The sequence below is a fragment of the Scatophagus argus genome, chromosome 10 (genome assembly GCF_020382885.2).
Source record: "Scatophagus argus isolate fScaArg1 chromosome 10, fScaArg1.pri, whole genome shotgun sequence".
NCBI lineage: Eukaryota > Metazoa > Chordata > Actinopteri > Scatophagidae > Scatophagus > Scatophagus argus.
The window spans coordinates 13,450,190-13,463,804 of NC_058502.1; the positions used below are offsets into that span (position 1 = coordinate 13,450,190).

The 13,615-nt window shown below is 39.2% G+C and overlaps 1 protein-coding gene across 4 annotated transcripts in view; it reads right to left on the minus strand.

Moving 5' to 3' along the window:
- The window catches only part of eys (eyes shut homolog), a 157,291-nt gene extending 144,080 nt beyond the window's left edge, over positions 1–13,211 (minus strand). For 3 of the 4 annotated variants that reach the window (XM_046400986.1, XM_046400984.1, XM_046400987.1), the window contains exon 1: positions 6,900–7,035. The gene's annotated coding sequence lies outside the window, so the exon portion shown is untranslated. Of the gene's footprint in view, positions 1–6,899; positions 7,036–13,070 lie in introns of those variants that run through there. The other variant, XM_046400985.1, reaches the window with a different exon arrangement.
- Positions 13,212–13,615: the final 404 nt, after the last annotated feature.

Consider the following 13,615-nt stretch of genomic DNA (forward strand, 5'->3'; position numbering starts at 1 on the left):
GAGGTTTCTACACAGAGTGACAATGTCAGATAAAATATTCTCTCTCCCCTGCCGGTGCCTCAGTGTCTAGCAGTGAGATGAGTTAAAGCAGACAGCATTGTCTTTTTCCCTCAGGCCCTTTTCATACGTGTACACCAGATAAAAAAAAACAAAGTAGTGAAGCCTCCCTGCAAGAAAGAAACTCTGCTCCTTGATCAGCTCACAAGGACTGATATGAATAACTGCATGGCGATAAGTAATAAAACACTGAATGTGGGACACCAATATCAATAGAAGGGGGAGTGACAGAGTGAATGAGATTGCAAGTATTGTTATGAGGGCTGTCCGTGCACCCAGAAGAGCTCATTTACATGAGATGAGGTTGACTATTGTGTTTCACTGAGAAGTCTGAAAGCTGTCTCCTGATTTCTGAGGGAAAAAAAAAAATAATTCAAGTTTAAATAAAGAGGATAAAATGCGAAATTGGTTTGTGTGCGTGTGTGCTTTCGTAGGATTAGCAGAGGTGGAAGATTAGAGAGCATCATAAGTTTATCTGTTTTCAGTTTTTTTTTTTTATTTAATGCTGCTCTTATCAATATTTTTATCAACAATGAGTTAAATAACTATGTCCCTCATATTGACTCGCCTACACAGAAAATGATCCCTTCAGCGTTTTATGTTTATGGCCCTCTACTTTATTGTTCTGATTCACCGTCAGCACTCTTAGCAGCTTCATTTTCAGAAGGCAGCTGTTTTCAATGGAAAAGATCCAAAAACCCATCTGCCCAACCCAAAGGTACACATGAGAGACTCCTGAAGGACCACTTTGATCTGCAATGCGAGGGTCACATTCATAACAAAGACCACTGAAGGCGTCAGCAGCCGTGTCTGCAGGTTTTCAGTAAGCACGCTAGCTTCTTTTCTTGAACCATAGTATGTCATGAGCCGTGCGTCATAACCACGCAACACAATAACATAATGTTAAATCATTGCGACCTACCAAGAGATCAGTGGTTGTTAAACAACCTGTTGTGTTTTATTCTTTCATCTCTTCGGTCTGGAGAAAATACACTCATGATGATTATGAGAGAACCAAACTATTTCAATTCTCCTTAATATGACTATCATGAATATTTGTACAAACGGAACGCAACTCAACATTTAAAGCTATGATATGTAACACTTCCCCATTAAAATGTCTAAACAATACCTTTTATTGCGAGTTTTGTTGAGTTGTGTGCTTACATTATCCCAAATGTTTCCAACAACGTTCAGACCCAGAGAACAGTCAATTTCATTTGGCTGCATGTCACTATAACATCTGGGAGAGAGTCAAAGAGTGAGGACGGAAGTCTGCCAACTTGTCTGAACCTATCGTGAAAGAAACTTTAAAACATTACCGTCAACATTTCAATCTGATTCACACAGATTTTCATCAGCAGTGGAGGTTATTTCATAATGAAGACAACAACTCCCACGATCCCACAATACTTCACTATGTCATTAAACTACATCTACTTTTTTTCTCCATTGTTTTGATTAAGAGACCACATAGCAGCAGGAGTTGTACATACAGCAACCCTTACAACCCACAAGAATGATCCCTTCTGTAGATTAATCTGTTGTAAACAGTTCAATAAACAACAAATTAAAATATATATATATATATAATCCATTATCAGCGTGGTCTATTAAATAACTGTAAAAACAACTTGGAGGAACTGCTGCTCTAGACGAGGGGTCCCCAGATGTAAGGTCTGCAGTGAGTCTCTCCAAGACACACTGGCAAAGTTAACAACTAGCAAAGTCTGATCAAGTCTGATTGCATGGAAACTTATGAACAACTGGGCCTACTTCTCACTTGATTTACATTCTTAGTAAGCACTTTCCTTATGATATGCATATCAATACATAATAACAAGGTGCAGTTATTTTCACCTCATTAACCAATCAACAAGACTTCAGTCACCACAACAGTAATCCTGTCTCACCAAGATCTGTAATCCAAAGTTGGAGCGCAGAGACAGCTGGGATAAAAAAAGAGCATCTTATATCACCGTGCATGTGACAGCAAACTGGCAACGTCAACATGCAGCAGGAGCAATAGATCGATGCTAGAGGAAACACTGTGGCCACGGGCAAAGCACTGCAGGAGGAAGTACTGCCAATTTTTTTCCTCTACTTTCCACAGATATATAGCGAGGAACCAAAAAGCATGCAAAGCCTAATGATTTACCCTTTAATCAAGACATTAGATCCTAATACTAATTTTTAAATATGATGTCTAATACACAGCTACTAATTTGTTTTAGAAAAATCCAAAGTGAGCTATTTACAGGCTGTTACAACCCCTACACAGTTTGCATGATGAATGCAATTTAGACCCTATAGCACATTCATCTTTCTTAATTGTCCAGAGGTTCAAATTTATTTAATCTGAATTGCAGTCAGTACAAATTCATACTATTACAGCAATCTATACTGTTGGTCTCCGCTTAAATAAACAGACCATAAGGTTTTCTGGGATATTAAGACACCTTTAAGGTATTGATCAGTCGGGATTAAACTGCGGGCCACACACACAGAAGTGGTTCAAGTAATAAGGGCCATGGGGTCAAAAGCAAGGGCATGTATGTGGGGGTCAACTAATTGTCTCCCACAGCCTGCTGCTTTCATTATAGTTCAATTCAACTCACAATTTAGGATGCCAATCACGCAGGTGTGCAGAGGGCAGTGGATCAAGGGAGCTGTGTAAATCCTCACTTGACTGATGACTGAGAGAGGACACAACAAATTATCACTTCAAACTGGTAGGCCTACATGTCATGTCATGTTGTCTGTCAAAATATGGGCTACAGCTGCTGAAACGCTTAGTCTATTAATCAATACGTGATTGACAGTACTCTGCTAAATGTTTGCAAAATGAACACTGAAGCCTTTTTCTTATGGAAAGATTAATTGGATAAATCAAATGTTTGTTTTGTTCAATGTTCCATTATTTGTTTTCCTAGTCTTTTTATTTATTTATTTTTGGATAGTAAACTTTACATTTTTCCTTTTCCAATCAAGCAATTAAATTATGTCATATGTCAACTTGCATCCTGGCTGAGTTGTGACAGATATTTTTCATGTTTATAGACTTAACATTTCATCACCTAATCTAAACAGATTAGGTGAAATATCAGCAGATTAATCAATAATTAGAAAAATCATTGGCTGCAGTCCTGTGCAGGCTACAGTTCAATCAAAGATAAACACTAGATAGGTCATTCCACATAACAAAGCTCACAGAGAACAGTTTGATCATAAAGTAGGCCGCATCTGAAAACATTTGCAAACTTGGCATCTAATGAGAGAAAAAAAAAAAAATTACATTTTCTTTTTTGCTGCACAAGTAGCAAAGTTTGGCTCATTAAGCTGTCAGCTCGACGCACAGACGGTGATGAAGATGCAGGCTAGTGAGTAAGGCGCAACTGCTAGTTACAGTACAATGGCACTTGTGCAAGAATGAGGACGCACAGGTGTAAGTTGAAGCAAACACTGTGGAGATAAACAGTGCAAGCCTCCTTGTGTATGGTAATTTCTCATTATGATTTCCTTGATTCAAAACTTCTCAGACCCTGACAGCTGCACTGACTGAACGCTGCTCCTGTTTGGAAATGGGGTTGACTTGTTGGAGGACTGTATTTGTATTGCATGTTAAATAAAGTAGAGTAAAAATATCAATTTAAGTTGCAAGTCTCCTACATTGATGAAATATGTTTCTTTTCTGTCATTTCAAATCCCTCAGGTACAAACAGCAAAGCAAGAATCCTTTATAAATCTGTTCACTTCAATAAAGCTGCTGAAATAATCGAATCAGAAAGCAAAAGCAAGTCATCTCTCCGTGTTCCTCACCAGTAATTTGGCAGAGCAGGAGAATCATTTGTGGCCAGCATGTCATCTCACTCTAAAAAGCTCAGACCTTTCTCTGAGAAAAATAAAACAATTCTCTGGAAAGTTATTTCACATGAAAAAGTCTCGCTGCAAAGTAAACACACAGGCTTTAAATCAACTGGCACAGAACTCATTTCTCTGTCCACTCGCTGCTAAACAGTCTATTTCTGACAACACTGCAGTGATGGATTTGGTAGATGATGTCCCATTTCAGAGTAGGTTAAAGCAGAAAGAGGTCAACTGCCATCATCATTAAGTGTGCTGGAATGCAGACGTGTTTCTGAGCACATTTACAAATCAAAAGCACTTCAGCCCCCTGGTTTGTGTTGAAGGACCAGAAACATTATCATTATTGGATCCTGCGAAACATAACTGATATCCCGGAGCTTAACTTCAAACCTATAAAAATCTGTTTATTTTTCCGACGCTCGATCATCAGCAGGACGCCACTGAAACAGCGCTGAGCCACTGATGTCAGTGCGGAGCCACCGGAGGACTGATTAGCCAAACACCAGCAGGCAGCTGGCCACAGATGCTGCCGGACTGATCACTTGTGCTCCCTGGGTAGCTATCTTGGATCACCGCTAATCAGTTATAACACTGATGAGCATCCGGGCCTGAAACCCTGAAAACAACCCTGCACATCAATTTCTTTACTCTAAATGCAGTAATTGATGCAAATGGGGGAAAAAATTATATCTCAAAAACAGAATCATTTTGTGAACCTCTAACATTAATTTCCAGGATAATAGGGGGGGAAAATTAGATCATTTTAAATTAGATCTCAGAATGGAAAGTTAAATTTAACATTCACACACATAACTACATTTTTTGTGCTTTCTTTGTTCTCTGTAACCCCAAAGAACATTTCAAAGCAGTGCAACTGCAGGATGTTTCAAGACCATAACATCTCAAAGAAGGTATAACCGTGGGTTAACTCAGTCCAGAGCCAGCAGCAGCATAGCTTCACCAGCTTGACTTCAGCTCTATGAATTGCTAATTTTTGTTTGAGGCAACACCTTCATCAGTAACCAGCCCCCTGTAGTAGTGTTTCCTGTTTATTTGGTGCTTTGGAGGAGAACCTCAATAAGGCAAGTTTGTGCGTCTTTGTTTGTTTGTACCACTTGTGCAGTGCTTAGGGGAATTGCAGTATACACTCCTTCAGCCGCACAGAGCCTTAAGAGCATCTGAGGCAGCGTGGTCACATCATCTTTATCCACTGACGGGTTACCGTGTGATAAATCTGCAGACCAGAAAATTGCCTCATGATTTTTGATTAAATTAAATTATTAGTAGGAAATGAATTAAAAATGAAATTATTTTTGTTCAATGTTTGTTTGAGATTTCTTTTTGTGTGTGTGTGTGTGTGTGTGTGTGGGGGGGGGGGGGGGGGGGGGGGGGGGGGGGGGGGGGGGTATGTGGTGGTGGTGGTGGGGGGTTGTCAACTTTGGTGTTAATTACTGGAGAGTAAATAGCTCAGCTCACTTCAATCAGGCAAACACACCTTCACCAAACCCCCTACTCCTTCTCCCGAAGTGCTCTAGTGCGCTTATTCAAAAAAAATAAAGACTTTTTTTTTCTCTCTTCTTTGCTCCAGTATGACTGAAGCTCGATCACAAATAGAGTGAGACAAAAACAACCCAACACGAGGCTTTCACCTGCCGAATCTGTCATTTATGTAAACCTAAGAATAGAGCTTTGAAAACACAATAAAATGCGATGAAGATCGACCTCCGAACATATTTTACAGCTTCTGTGACTTTGAAAATCATTTGAAGACGACTGAACTGTTCAAAGGCACAACATTCACGACCACAACCACATACAAAAGTACACAGGCAATCAGGCACATAAGGGCAACAATATGTCTCAGTTATTGGTTTATGTGATGGCATAAAAATCAAATATAGTCAAGTATATCTGGTGTTTACCTCTGCCAGAAGGGTTAAGCTTCCAGTCCTGTATGTTTGTTATTCAAGATATCACAAAAACCTGCAATCAGATTTTAATCATATTTGGTGGAAGGTTTGGCCGTCAACCAGGAAACAAGTGATTCATTTTTGGTGTGGAGCCAGCTCCAAGCGTGGATCCTGTTCATTTTTTGTTTACAGCATTCAAAAACTGCAAGACCTGCTGTTTGAGAACTATTTTATAACTACAGCTACCTTAAATTAAAATAAAAAAAAAAAAAAAACAACAATTGTATCTCATGTTTGAACTACACACGTTTTAATTTCAGTCACTATTGTGTTCCACACCTACACTCCTTAAATTACATGTCTAAACATTTGCAATCATCAGCACTTGCTAAAAAGAGGTTGTCTCTTGTTTCACCTCATCTTCATTTTCAACATATAACCGCTACAAATAGCGTTACTCACTGGCTGTATAAATAAAGAGGACAATTAGGTCACGTCTCACTGTTGAGTCCTATTAGTATCATGGATTATGTAATATGAGCATACAGTGTTTGATTTTGATGACCTCTGGCAGAGCTGGAGGAGGCAGCCTCCCTGACTCAGGCCTCTTACATCCACCACATCAGCCATTCAGTACTGAGACTGTGGCAGCTCTTGTGTTCCTGCACCGCATGGGTGTCAGTAAAAACGAGCAGCCTGTGTGATCCAAACGCAGGTAAGCTGAGTACGTCTCAGGCAGGAGAGTCCACCTTCTCTAACCTGTCTGCTGGCGTGTGGGTGAAACTGACAGAGACTGGCCAGTGCGCTGCTTCTGACACGTTTAAAGCTGATGGAGGCCTGCAGCCACAAGGGTCTGCGTTAAACAGCTTAGCATTACACTCCGCCGACGCGTCTCTCTGCCCTCATTCTGCACGCACTAGGCCAGGATTTACTATGACCGGGTAATCTGACCAGGAGGGCCCGCACATGGACCATCTGCCGCTGTGAGCAGAACCCCACAACCGCGTTCTCTGCGTACTGACAATTAACGCTGTAAGGTTACATCGTTTGGGATTCAATGCTCACCAGTAAGTTGAGGAGGTGGTCCGCCATGTGATGGTGACTTGTTACATCATTTTGGGTTTCTTTTTCAGAGCTGATGTGCGCCTCTTTATCTCTCTCTCTGGGGAAGACGCGACAGCTGAGCCGTCTAAGCGCCCACAGGAGGAAACATGTTGCTGAGGAAATGTGATCAGACGCTTGCGGGCTGAAGGCGTGCCTGCATGCGGGGGAGATGGCCCTCTGGGGCAGGGGCAGGGCGGGGATACAGCCTGCCTGATTGATTATTTAATTAGGCTTAACTAAATATTCATTAGCCAAGCGGAGTTATTATCTTGTGTAAACAACTGAAGCTCTCTCAGTGAAAGAAAATGATTTTATATGGTACCTGTGGGGTGGGGGGCAAAAAACTCAAAACAAAACTGAGTGGTCTAATGAATATAATTGCACCATAGAATATCTGGATAAGGAAACACATTCAATAAAAACTAAGACCCAAAAACTAATAAACCCGTTCATTCAGCAAATTGGTGGCTATTTCATGCATTACCTAGCAAATAAATACACAGCACTGTAATACTTTGACATGCATGAGCTCTCACAACCGCTTGGGCTGATAATTAGGTGAGGATTATCACTAATGCAGCCATTCGAATACTGTAGGCTTTTGATGACGCGCCAGATTAAAGGAACAGTTCGACGTTTTTGCTTTCTCGATGAGTCTTAGATGAGGAGATTGGTACCAGTCACAGTGGTATCAATTTTCTCATTTAACCTTGACAAGAATGTTATGAAATCCTAAATGTAGAACTGTTTCTGGCCCAAACTACATTAAGTCTGGTATCATTTCACGGTAAACCTCCACTTAAACCTCCTCCTTCTGCACACAGACACACATAGGGACACACACAAACACAGGCAACAAGAGAACGATTCCTTAGTGGGATTGTATTTATATCATATTTAATGTTTATTTGCTCTGGGAATGTTTTGACAGTTGTGTATGATGTATATTTGCCGCGACCTACATCCCCGTTCACTGTACATTCACACCAGGGAGCTGCACCGCAATCAGTCTTGTCCTGGTGGTTGCTGTGCAACAGCATAAGTAAGGGGTTAAGTGCCTTGCTCCAGGGCAGTTTGGTAGTTGCAGGGGGAGAGGACAGTGTTGGCCATTTACTTTGCCAGCCCAGATTCCTGCAGTTGGCCAGGGATCCAACCTGGAGACTGTCCATTCATAAGCCTGTTCCTGGACTGTTCCCTGTGTCTGTCCAGGAAATGTACTGGAGTCCCTTAGGCAGTTTAGTTATTCGGAGGGACAAATTGCAGCGGCATCAGTGTTTCACTGGCAATATCAGTGAGGATGACAGGTAAGTTTTTTCTTTTTTGTTTAATGCAGTAGGAAACAGTTATACGGTACAAGGGGGGCGGATTCATAATAAGCCTGTTGCAGTCTTGGTTCAGCAACACATCAGAATTTTGTTTAAAATAGTTTTCAGGTCATTTTACTACAACAAAAATGAAGAATGCATTTTCATAGGCGCACATGATTCTTTGACCCACTTTTAAGTCTCACCAGTTGAGAAACAGAGTGAGAAGACAGATGTTTTCATAAAGGTCACTGGCTTCTGTTACACTTTACTTTTCTTGATTGTTTGCTCACAGTGGGATTCACCGCACGTTTCATTTTTTTACAAGTGCTTTTCTCTGTGGGTTTATGCTCCACACTCATTCTGCCCTCTGCGAGCTTTTGCCCTACAGAAGCAAATAATAGTCTTGCCAGTAGTCAGTTTCAAGTAATTTCAGGTTCAATTTTAAGATGACTGTTCTTATCAAAATACATCAGTATGAAACACCTGCCTGACCTTAAGATTTGACATATTCTATCCCTATGCTTATCCCGGTGAAAGACATTTAAGTTCTCAAATTTGGTTTGCTTCCCCTCTGTGACTAGATTAACGAGCTGCCCTTTTGCTTGTAGCACTGACCATATTTCCTGCAGCTTTAGGTATCTTCATTAGATATAGAAATATTGACCTTCAGTGCTTTTTATGAGAATGTACAACAGAGAAAAGCAAGCATTTATCTATATAGCTCTGCAAACTATTCTCATCATTCCATATCTCCCTGTACTGTACCGAGTCCAAGGCATTGCGCAATGCACTTCCTCTTATGTTCTCTTGTGAGGAATTTGCATCTGACTCGTATTTGTAAATTTGATCGACTTACAATTTGCAACCAGTGTAGTGAATCTGAAACCACGAAACCACAGACTATACTGTTACTGCATCAGCCACTGTGCATTATCTCTGTCTCAGGCTCACCAAACAAGAAATGAAAGGATAATACAAAGACTTGTATTGATTCAGACTGTATACGTTTTTGTTTGTTTGTCTGTCTGTTTGTTTTTAGTAGTGTTAAAACATAGTTGACATGAAGATCGACTTTATGTTATGTTTGATGCAAACTCAGGTTATTTCAAAACACCAAGAAATCTCCAGGACGCTGATCATTATATCACTGTCTGCAAAGGTCATCTGGTGCATATAAAGCCAAAAAATGCCTATTAAATACACAATTCAGTGAATTTACTTTGCTTAAAAGTGTCAGTAATAATTAACTTTAAACAAATTAATTGAAATTTTACAAGAAAATCAACCAATAGTTGACGATTATTGATCAGCATTACTTTCTGGTACTTTTTAGCACCTTGCTGTAGGTTACAAAGTCTCTGAGCTTGAAGCACTTTACTACAGTATGTGCTGACTCAACAACTTGCTAATCAAGCCCGCAGTTATGCACACACAGTCAGCTGCATGGAGCCCTCTGAGAAATACTCGGATCCCCCCTTGAATACAGATATAATTAGATTGTTGCACAAAATCTTGCTGGCTGAATTATGAATTTAGATGCACAAAGTATGTTCACCTGACAGAACGCATGCTGAGTGACGCTGCACCATATGAGTCTAAATAGCATCACTGGCTGGGGTACAAAAACTAATGTTTGACATTCAGTGGTTCATATATTTCTACTTTTGTTGTGGTTTGTAGTGTAAATATGTGAAAACCTGAATTTCTGAATTTGATCAGATTTGTCAAGTAACATTCATTTTGGCAATATTGTGAGCAATTGACACTAATAAGCAGTGCAACTGTAAAAACCCAAAATGCCAACATTTTGGAACTTGCGGCCCAGAATGTCAAATATGAAATCAGGTGCAGAGAAGTGAAAGTAATGAATGTAGACAGACACTATTAAAATGTCACAGAAAAACATTAATAAATTAAATATTGATTCAGAGGCCAAATGCCATGTTGTAATTGCCTGGAAACATAAACGTTTAAGGCGATAAAATTAAAACATTATATTTCATAAATTTTCCATAAAGTTGTACGGATTAATCAACATTTACTTGTAGCAGCACTTTTTCGCCTCTGACTTATGTGACCTTTCCAGCTCTTTTAACTGCATACAGCAGCGGACTGGGGTAAATGCTGGTATACTCCATGTTGTGTATGCTCACTTATTAAAATGCAATGCAATATATTATGCAGCAATTCCCCTAACTGTCCCACGAAGAATGTATTCCCATCAGGTTTGGAGGAAGAACGAGTGAACAAAAGGAGTAATTGTTGCAAACCGAGGGAAATGAATCTGTGTTTACAAAACAGCCACACGGCAAACACAAAGAATCACAAATACTGGTGGGGAATGTTGCCTCACTTGGGTTTGGTTAATAGGACAAATTGTGTGAACTGTACACTGCAGAACTGGACAATATCAACATGAGACAAAAAAATGAAATCATTATCCAGGCAATTTTGTATGGAAATTACATCAAATTGTTGTATGAATATCTTAACCTTTACATATTTTTGATTTCCATATCCATTTAAGAGTAATAAATCATAGTTGTATTAGCAAACATGAATTGTGACTGTAGATTGCTCTTTGCTATTTGATTGATTACTCTGGACTGAGTTGATAGAGTAGGGAGGGCACTTGAAACAAGGACACTGCCGTTTTTCTCTCTTTACCTCTGGGATTTAAATATTAAACATAAAGGCAGGCAGATTATTATCCCTGTCACCTTGCCTTAAGCAATGATATTCTGTTTTAACAGTGCCATCAAGTCCCTGCTGTGTCACATATTAGTGTGACTTCAGGTTCCCTTGAAAAGACTGTTTATGAGGCAAGTGAGCAAAGGGATGAAATATATCTCCATAGAGAGTGGTTTGGTCAGGCTCATAATTATTGGTTACAACCTGAAATGGTTATTGTAAAAAGCTGCAATAAATAAAGTTTTTTTTGTTTTTTTTGGGGTTTTTTTTGGTAAAACAACTCTGAATTTAAATCTATTGGTCATACAGATTGCCAAAAATCTGCAATGAAAAAGTCTTTGGGCAAGTAGTAATTTATAGCTAAAATATCAATGTGGAATATATTCACATGTTTTAAGGTAAAATAGTTCTTCTAGTTTTTGCTTCTTTTTATTTACCTCATTTGAGCGTTATATTTAGATACTGATGTTTGATTTCACAGCACAAAGCAACAGTGTCACAAACTGAGAATTTTACTCTTTCCCATTTTAAAGGCATAAGACAACACACAATAAGACAAGATAAGGTAAAATAGTCTTTATTGTCATTTGATTTGATGTGGAAATGAGACTCCCAGAAATGACAGGAAATGACTAGAAATGTCCTCAACACAACAAAACAGTAAGAAAACAAAAACACACAGGCAGAGAGTAGGGAAGTTTGTTGCAGTAAGTGATGATTGAGAGGGATTATTTTTGTACGGGTCTATATGTTGCTGTTTTGTTTTTTTTCTGGATAAATCCTGCAAAGTATACCTTTAACATGTCTTGCTGCAGCGGAAGCTTTATGTCAAGAAGCTATTTTAAATTTCACAACACAGCAACAAAGAAACTAAGCACACAGAGCCAACCCTTTCAGCTCTGATGCTGAAGCCATTTTTCTCGCTTAAAATGCTCATGGTATTTAAAATGAAGTACACAATCCTGTCAAATCTACTTGTGCTTTAGGCCTATAAGAAAGTCAGTAAAATGCAATCATCAGCCCAATGAATACATATGTGTGGTTGTGATAAAAACAAGGCTTCCATCCAGCTATAATAACCATAAGAAAACGCAGCATAATCGATGTGTCTCAACGACCTGTTGAGACACAGAGGAAGGTGTTTCCAGCAAATCATGGCTCTGCCACATAGCTCTGAGAAAGTGACAATAAAATCAATGCTCAGAGGTCAATCTACTTAGAGCTAGTAAAAATTGCTAGTGAGCGCCGGGAATAAAGAACAAATGCCACATATGGTCCTGGTACATCCACAGTGGAAGGAAGGTTGCAGCATTTACACACAGAAGACTTCTGCATGATTCTAGAAGTTCAGTCTGTCCTAAAATCTGACAGAGAATAGCATCATGTGCCTGCTTTTCATGCATTTTTAAAAACCAACATCTTTATTGTCCCCAGATTTTTACATATCACACAGTGCATTGCTGGCATGCCAACACATTTCCACCAGGAAGAGCTCATACTTTCTACTTCTTTTCAACAGCCCGTTTCCATGGCAACATTATCAAAATTGTGTTGCTGCCATCATTCTGCAGTACAACCGAGACAGACATGACATACAAGGGTTCATTCACTCCCTTCGGTATTTAAATTGAATATATTTCTTCACACTGAATACAGAATATTTACAGTCACATAAAAATATTCTTCAATTCATGCGCGGTGAAATGTTTCTTTAGAGTTCCTGTGTTTGATATTTAACTGTAAAGCAGCTTTGAGGCAGTAGCTGCTTTAAAAATAAAACTTGAGTTATCTTAAATTCCACAATAGGGGAAATAGAGTGAGAGACTTGACTGCTGCGACCATAAATAGACTAAGATGTGTAATATTCTTTACTACTTTGGCAAAAAAATTGTTTTCATAAAGTTTATTCAGCAAGCTGGCTGATGGATTTCACGCTAGTTTAAGAAAAGCTACACAGAGTCAGAGGCAAGACATTACATGTATCAAACTTTGTAGTGTCCTAAGAGAGCTATGTGAAATCCTCAAAGCCGGCAAAACATAAATCATCACAGAAGCACTAGATATACTGAGCTCTGCACTCACATGAAAGTCTAAGTCCATGCTGGGAAAATCAGTGAAGTAAAAATGTCACTACCTGTCTATACTGGTGCGCTTTCTGGCTGCATCCTCAAAGTCTCTTCACGGCTTCATCTAGCCAATCATTAGGATCCACGCTTCATGGCACACAGAGAAGAAGATACTATACCCTTCCTTGACAGCCATAAGACCCACCCAAAAGGAAGAGTAGACTGCAATAAATAAAGAATACAAATATATAATTAAATATTTTCATTAAAGTGATAAAAATGAGCGCTGGCAATGCAGTATTTTTTTTATGAACGCAGGAGGGAAAATAAAACTATTGCTTCTCATCCGCGGTTAACTTTATCTCTGTAGTTATACCATTAGCTGCTCACTTTAAATTTCTATAAAGATGCTCGTCCTTTTCAGGGTTTTAATTAGACAAAACAATTAAGAAACACATTTCTTACAATTGCATTTTAGTCACCCCCATTTCCAGTAAACAACCTTTGCAATACAACCTTTTTTGGCCTTAGCTTAAGTTATTTATTTATTTTTTTCTTTTCATTTTTTGGCATCAGCTTTAGTGTTGAGCAAAAACACTTTTCTTTAATGGAA